Source organism: Syzygium oleosum, unplaced genomic scaffold, assembly GCF_021117445.2.
Source record: "Syzygium oleosum isolate NSW1041296 unplaced genomic scaffold, Sole_v2.1 Sole_v2.42, whole genome shotgun sequence".
In the NCBI taxonomy this organism is placed as follows: domain Eukaryota; kingdom Viridiplantae; phylum Streptophyta; class Magnoliopsida; order Myrtales; family Myrtaceae; genus Syzygium; species Syzygium oleosum.
This window is the reverse complement of record NW_026607526.1, coordinates 1,611,707-1,617,383: the sequence shown is the minus strand read 5'-3', so window position 1 is coordinate 1,617,383 and position 5,677 is coordinate 1,611,707. Positions and strand designations below refer to the sequence as shown.

Below are 5,677 nucleotides of genomic sequence, written 5' to 3'. Positions count from 1 at the left end.
AAAAGCAATACGTGGTTTTTTATTTTTTTAGGGATTGTAATTTTTTCAAAATCTTTAATGTGACAAAAGTTTTCCGATCATCGAAAAAATCAAGTCGGTAAGCTCAAATATTTATTTGAAATTGAATTTATCATTTCAACCTCTTATTTGAAAAAAAGATTTATTTAAATTTTTTTATAAAGAAAATGGCTTCGATGCTTAGTTAGAATTTTTCCTAATTGCAATGATGACGAAGAAGAGATTACTTTTAATTTTCTGAATAAAAACAAGTTTGGATACTTTTTATTTTATTTTATTTTATTTATTTTTTGTGATTGTAGCGCCGCCTATATCATCGTTAAAATATACACCTAGGTTGCCTAAAATACCCCTGAGAACAATCCCTCGTATAAAATGATTAAAATCCCTAAGACGCATCACGGTCCATCGATCAGTTCCCGCCCTTCCAGAACATTCTCCCGCGTTCGAATCCCTCTTTCCACCAAGTCGCCGGAGCAACCCAGGGCAAGCAAGATGGGCTCATCATCGCCGCCGGATGCGGAGGATCCGCTGGCTGAGAACTACGGGGAGGTGGCGCTGCCGGAGCTGCAGTCGAAGGAGGAGGCGGTGGGGGAGCCGTACACGGAGGTCGATGCGCTGGCGGAGGGGATGAAGGGGAGGAGCGTGCTGGTGAGGGGGAAGGGGTACAACTCGTACAAGGTGCGGTGCGTAGTGACCGAGCGGGAGGGTTCGGTCAGCAGGCAGATGGTGGAGTTCGTGGCCTCCGTGACTCCGGGATCCATCATCGACGTCCGTGGATCAGTCACGGTCCCTTCCTCCCCCATCGTGGGCGTTTCCCAGCAGGTGGAGATTCAAGTCAACTAGCTCTATTGCATCAGCAATCCCTTGCCCAGCCTTCCCTTCAATCTTGAGGACGAAGCCGAGATCGAGAGGGCTCCCCAGGTCTCTCTGTCGAATCATTTCATCCGTCGGCTTGTGTGTGTGGTGGCTATCCTGTTTATGTTCCGTGTTTGCAAAATTTGCAGGCAGGAGAGCAGCTCCTTCGTTTCAGGAGTTTAAATTTCGTAGCCCTCGACCCGCGCACGCCTCATAGGACAGAATCGATTGTAATACAGAGTCAAGTTGAAACTGTGAGCTTTCCATATCCCATTCCCGACGAAATTCACAAGCTCATTGTTTTGGCGGTTCTTGGTTTCTGAGGGCTTTGATCAAGTCACTACGCCGAAACCCGTACTTGCGTTCACTGAAGGAGGTTCTGCCGTTCTTAAGCTGAACTATCCCGCATGCATGGCTCAGTTACCTGAGCTGTACATGCAAATGTATGTTCATGCCAATTATGGGCGTGTTTATGAGATTGGCCCTGCGTTTAGGGTAGAAGACTCCTACATTTGTGAATATACTGGTGTTGATGTTGAAATGGAGATTAAGAAACACTATTATGAGGTGGGATTGGGTACTTTTGGATTTCTTTTTGTGCTTTAGTTCAGTTCTGTGAAATAGACGTCTATGTGCAGGTAATGGACATTGTGGACCGTATGTTCGTTACAATGTTCGACTCTTTGAATGCGAATTGCAAGAAGGAACTCGAAGCTGTTGGAAGCGGATATCATTTTAAACCTTTGAAGGTTATATGGTCTATATTTTTTCCGTAATCCCGAGAATCATAGCTGTCAAAGTAGGAGCATGGGTGCTCTTAACTGATTTTTCCTTTGTTGCTTCTGAATGAAATTGACAGAATGTGGTATCATTCCTCTTACCTAATGACTTGTTCCGTTGGAAGAGGAACCGTGATAAAGTGAGAATTGCAATGATATGCGGTGTAAGTCAGTTGGGGTAGACCATTGGCTTGGTCAAGTAAATTTGAATAGCTTAGTAATCATCAGCTACTTAGTAGGTCCATCCTCCCACAATCATAGGCATCTCTGCATTCCTTATGTATATTAAGGGGCTCAATACCAGGAGTCTATTTTTAAAAATAGACATTCTGCTTTGAGAAATATGAAGTCCTTTTACTCCAAAGTTTTGTTTTGTAAAGGTGGTTTTCTCAATGCAGGACCTGAATTGTGTTGAAGATAATACCAACCTTGAGATGATTCTTAAATTAGTAGCTATTTCTTAATAGAAATGAACAAAGATTATTGTAAGTATAGTTTTCACCAAACAAAAGTTTCTTTGGAATGGGCTTGGAGAATACTATTTACTAAACACTCCACCTACTTCGAGCGGATGCACTCAAAGCCCCTTCTTTATATGTGCTTTCCAAATGTCAAAGCATTCCTAATGCATGCTCATTAATAAATAATTTGCTCTGGATCCGACGGATGCAGTTTATATTTTTGGGTTCCAGCATTTATTTTGATCCATATTTCAGCATATATTTTCTGATGGATATTTTTTCTGCTGGAACTTTGGACTTTGTGAAATTTAGTATAGAATCTGTTGGGAAAATCATGTCCATTAAGCAGGAAGCTCCTATGATTAGCTAAATCTAAAGAATCACCCTCACACTGATATTTTACCTAGTCAGCAAAGGGTTGGTTGCTTCTTAGTTTTTGCTGTTTGGAGTTTGATTTCTTGTCTCCCTCGAAATGAGGGCATAGGGTTTCTGGAGTCATTTCATTATCCAATAGCATGTATAGATCGGATCAACTTACAGATTGAATACATAAAGATAGTAGCATCCTGACTCTAATTGCTTTTGGTCCAAAATCCTTGAGGTTGCTTTTTCCATTAAATGCAGGTTACGTTTGTTTATATCTTTGTAATAGTTACTTTTTTGTGGATGAGTGCTCTTGAAGTAGTCGGTCTGGCTGTGAACCTACATGCCTGCATTGCTAAACTTTTCGCTTGCTGCTCTGACATTACTATGCTTGTACAGGATGCTGGCATTGAGATTGAGCCTCTTGATCACTTGAGCGTGGAAGTAGAGAGAAAACTGGGTCAGCTGGTTCTTGAAAAGTAATAAGTTAAATAATCTTTGATGTGCCTAAAGTCTTAAGTTAGGGTTTTGATTGTTATTGCAATTATTTTTTGGTTTGGTTAACTTACCGAGCTTTCCTTTATTCTTAGGTATGGCATGGAGTTTTATATACTTCACCGTTATCCTTTGGCTGTTAGGCCGTTCAGCACAATGCCATGCTATGATGATCCTGCCTACAGTAATTAATTTAATGTCTTTCTTAGAGGTAAAGTTTTGGGCCATTCTATACCTTCACTAAATTTTTCTGACTGATGGTTTGGAAATTATGCCGCTGTCTTGATTATTTGGTCTTGCAGTTGGTTCGAAATTATATAAAATGGATGTTCAAATTGTCAAAAAAGAGACATAGGGAGGGAATCGGTTGGAAGGGAAGTCCTGAAATCTCAGGACAATGACAACTATATGTTCCAATTGATTCTTGTATACCAAGAAGTCCTATATGGAGACGTATCTTTCATAGCTCTCAGATGGTTTAAAACTTGTTCCATGCATTCTCGTTTCTCTTTTGCATGGACCCTATTATAAAGTTGCATCCGGACGCCCCTTACCAACACCCAGTAAATCTCATGTGTCTCTACACATGAATTGTGATATAGTTGACCAGCAAACCTTGCATTCAACCTATATTCGGCTCCTAACTTCTGATTTGTATTATTCTGTCCCAGGCGGGCAGATCATATCAGGAGCTCAGCGTGTCCATGATTATGAACTTCTCGCCAAGCGTGCAGAGGCATGTGGAACTAAAGTAAAGGCCTGTGAAGAATACATCGAGTCTTTTAGGTAATCCAATTTGTCACCATTGTTCTCTTGAAATCGGTCGGTTTCTTTTGCAATTGTTGTTGAAATCGTTGTGTTTCAGTGCTTGGTCAGCTAGTTGATCAAGGTGAAGATTATTTCTCTCCATTCTGACGAGACATTGTAATGATATGATTTTTGTGCAGGCAGGGCGCACGTCCACACGGGGGCTTCGGAGCTGCACTGGAGCTGGTGGCTATTTACTTCTTGGGTCTTGACAATGTCGGCTAAACCAGTTCCCATAGCGACAAGTACAGCCATATGTCTACGTGCATATATGTCACTAGGTTTGTGCCTGCGGGACCTTTGTTTGGTCCAGACACGGTAGTCCTACTAGACATGATACTGCTTCTAACCTACAATCGCGAATCTTCAGCCCAGGAGACAAACTCCAAAACTATGACATGTTACGTGTTCACTTTCCAAAGAGACGAATCCAATCATATATCCGCGTCTGAAGTATGCAAAGATGCCTGGGTTTATTTCAGGAAGTAGAGCGACGTATATATGGTCACGTCACATCGAGTTCAACCGGTCTAATTTCGATCTGAAGCTTGCTTCACTTTGCTCTGACCTGAAGCATGTTAATGAATATCTTGCCCAAAGGAGAGAAACATGACCTTTGATCTTTTTGAACGGGAATGGGAGCAATTATAAAGTTGAATTGGCTTTGTACGAGAAGAGGCAGCTGTTGCAAAATGCACGATGGCCATGGAAGTTAGCAAAATAGTGGAAAACGAAGGAAATCATGGAAACATCGACCAATGCACGAGGAAGGATTCACGTAACCGTTAGAGAAAACCCGAGGAGCATGAATATGAAAAACACCAAGAGAAAAGAGTCGCTCAAACTATGTTGAAACCATACCAATTTTCCTACGAAGCATTGTCCTTTCGAAGCAATGTACTTCGATTTCAGTTTTAACTATTTTTTTTTTGTTGAAAGAAAATTGTATTTATTACTTAAAAAAGAGAATATAAAGTACATAAATTTCATAACAGAGCAAATAAAATAGAACAACACCTAGAATACTGTAAAACAAAGTCAAATTCAGAAAATAAGGAGGATTAACAAAGAACCAGCGATGTAAAGCACACATTTGCTCCACAAGAACGGATTAGTCAAGTAAAATAATCGGTGGCTGATTACTGAATCTCGTATCTTCGTCAGCAGTGAGCATCTGTTGGAAATTCATTCTCCGATAAGTACGGCGAGTTTGCCATGCGCATCTAGGTTCAGCTTCCTCTATATCATCGCCGTACGAAAGAGAACCAAAACATGTTAAACAAACACATATCTAATATTTGAAAGCAAATCTTCATGGTTTAGCAAGACATCAGAACTCCTATAATCACCGTTAAGGACTTATACACGAAGAGAGCACGTGAGTATGGAATCCCCGAAAGCATATTTATTAAACTCGCAAATCTAGATCGGGAGAAAATAACTCCCAAATCTAGAATTAGATCGACTAGCATTTTCTACGTAATATTTTGATTTGAAGAGCTGGCACGCCCTTTACACACACATCCACACTCGATCCATTTTCAAAGAACTTTTTTTGGTGAAACTTTGATCACTTTGTTATTGAGTTGGAACCAAGAACAGGCTTTCGTTTGTTTTCCCAATCCCTATTTGTCAGATTAACTCTACATCAATTTAGATCCAATACCTTTCTAACAAGAAGAACGTGTTATATGTGACGAATACATCATGCAACAATCACACTAGGCATAAATGACTAATCAAAACCAAGATGCATACACACATGTCGCCAAGCGAGCGGACTCTTGGCATGTGGGGTAAAGACAATCGATCCGTGATGTCACATCGTGACCACCGGTATCTACTAGAGACCACAATTCTTGCTTAAGAAAGACGATTTGGCATATCGGATATTTA

At 40.7% G+C, this 5,677-nt stretch overlaps 1 pseudogene; it reads left to right on the top strand.

Annotated features, from left to right (window-relative positions):
* The first annotated feature begins 433 nt into the window (after positions 1 to 433).
* On the top strand, positions 434 to 4,262 carry LOC115661873 (aspartate--tRNA ligase 2, cytoplasmic-like; annotated as a pseudogene).
* Positions 4,263 to 5,677: the final 1,415 nt, after the last annotated feature.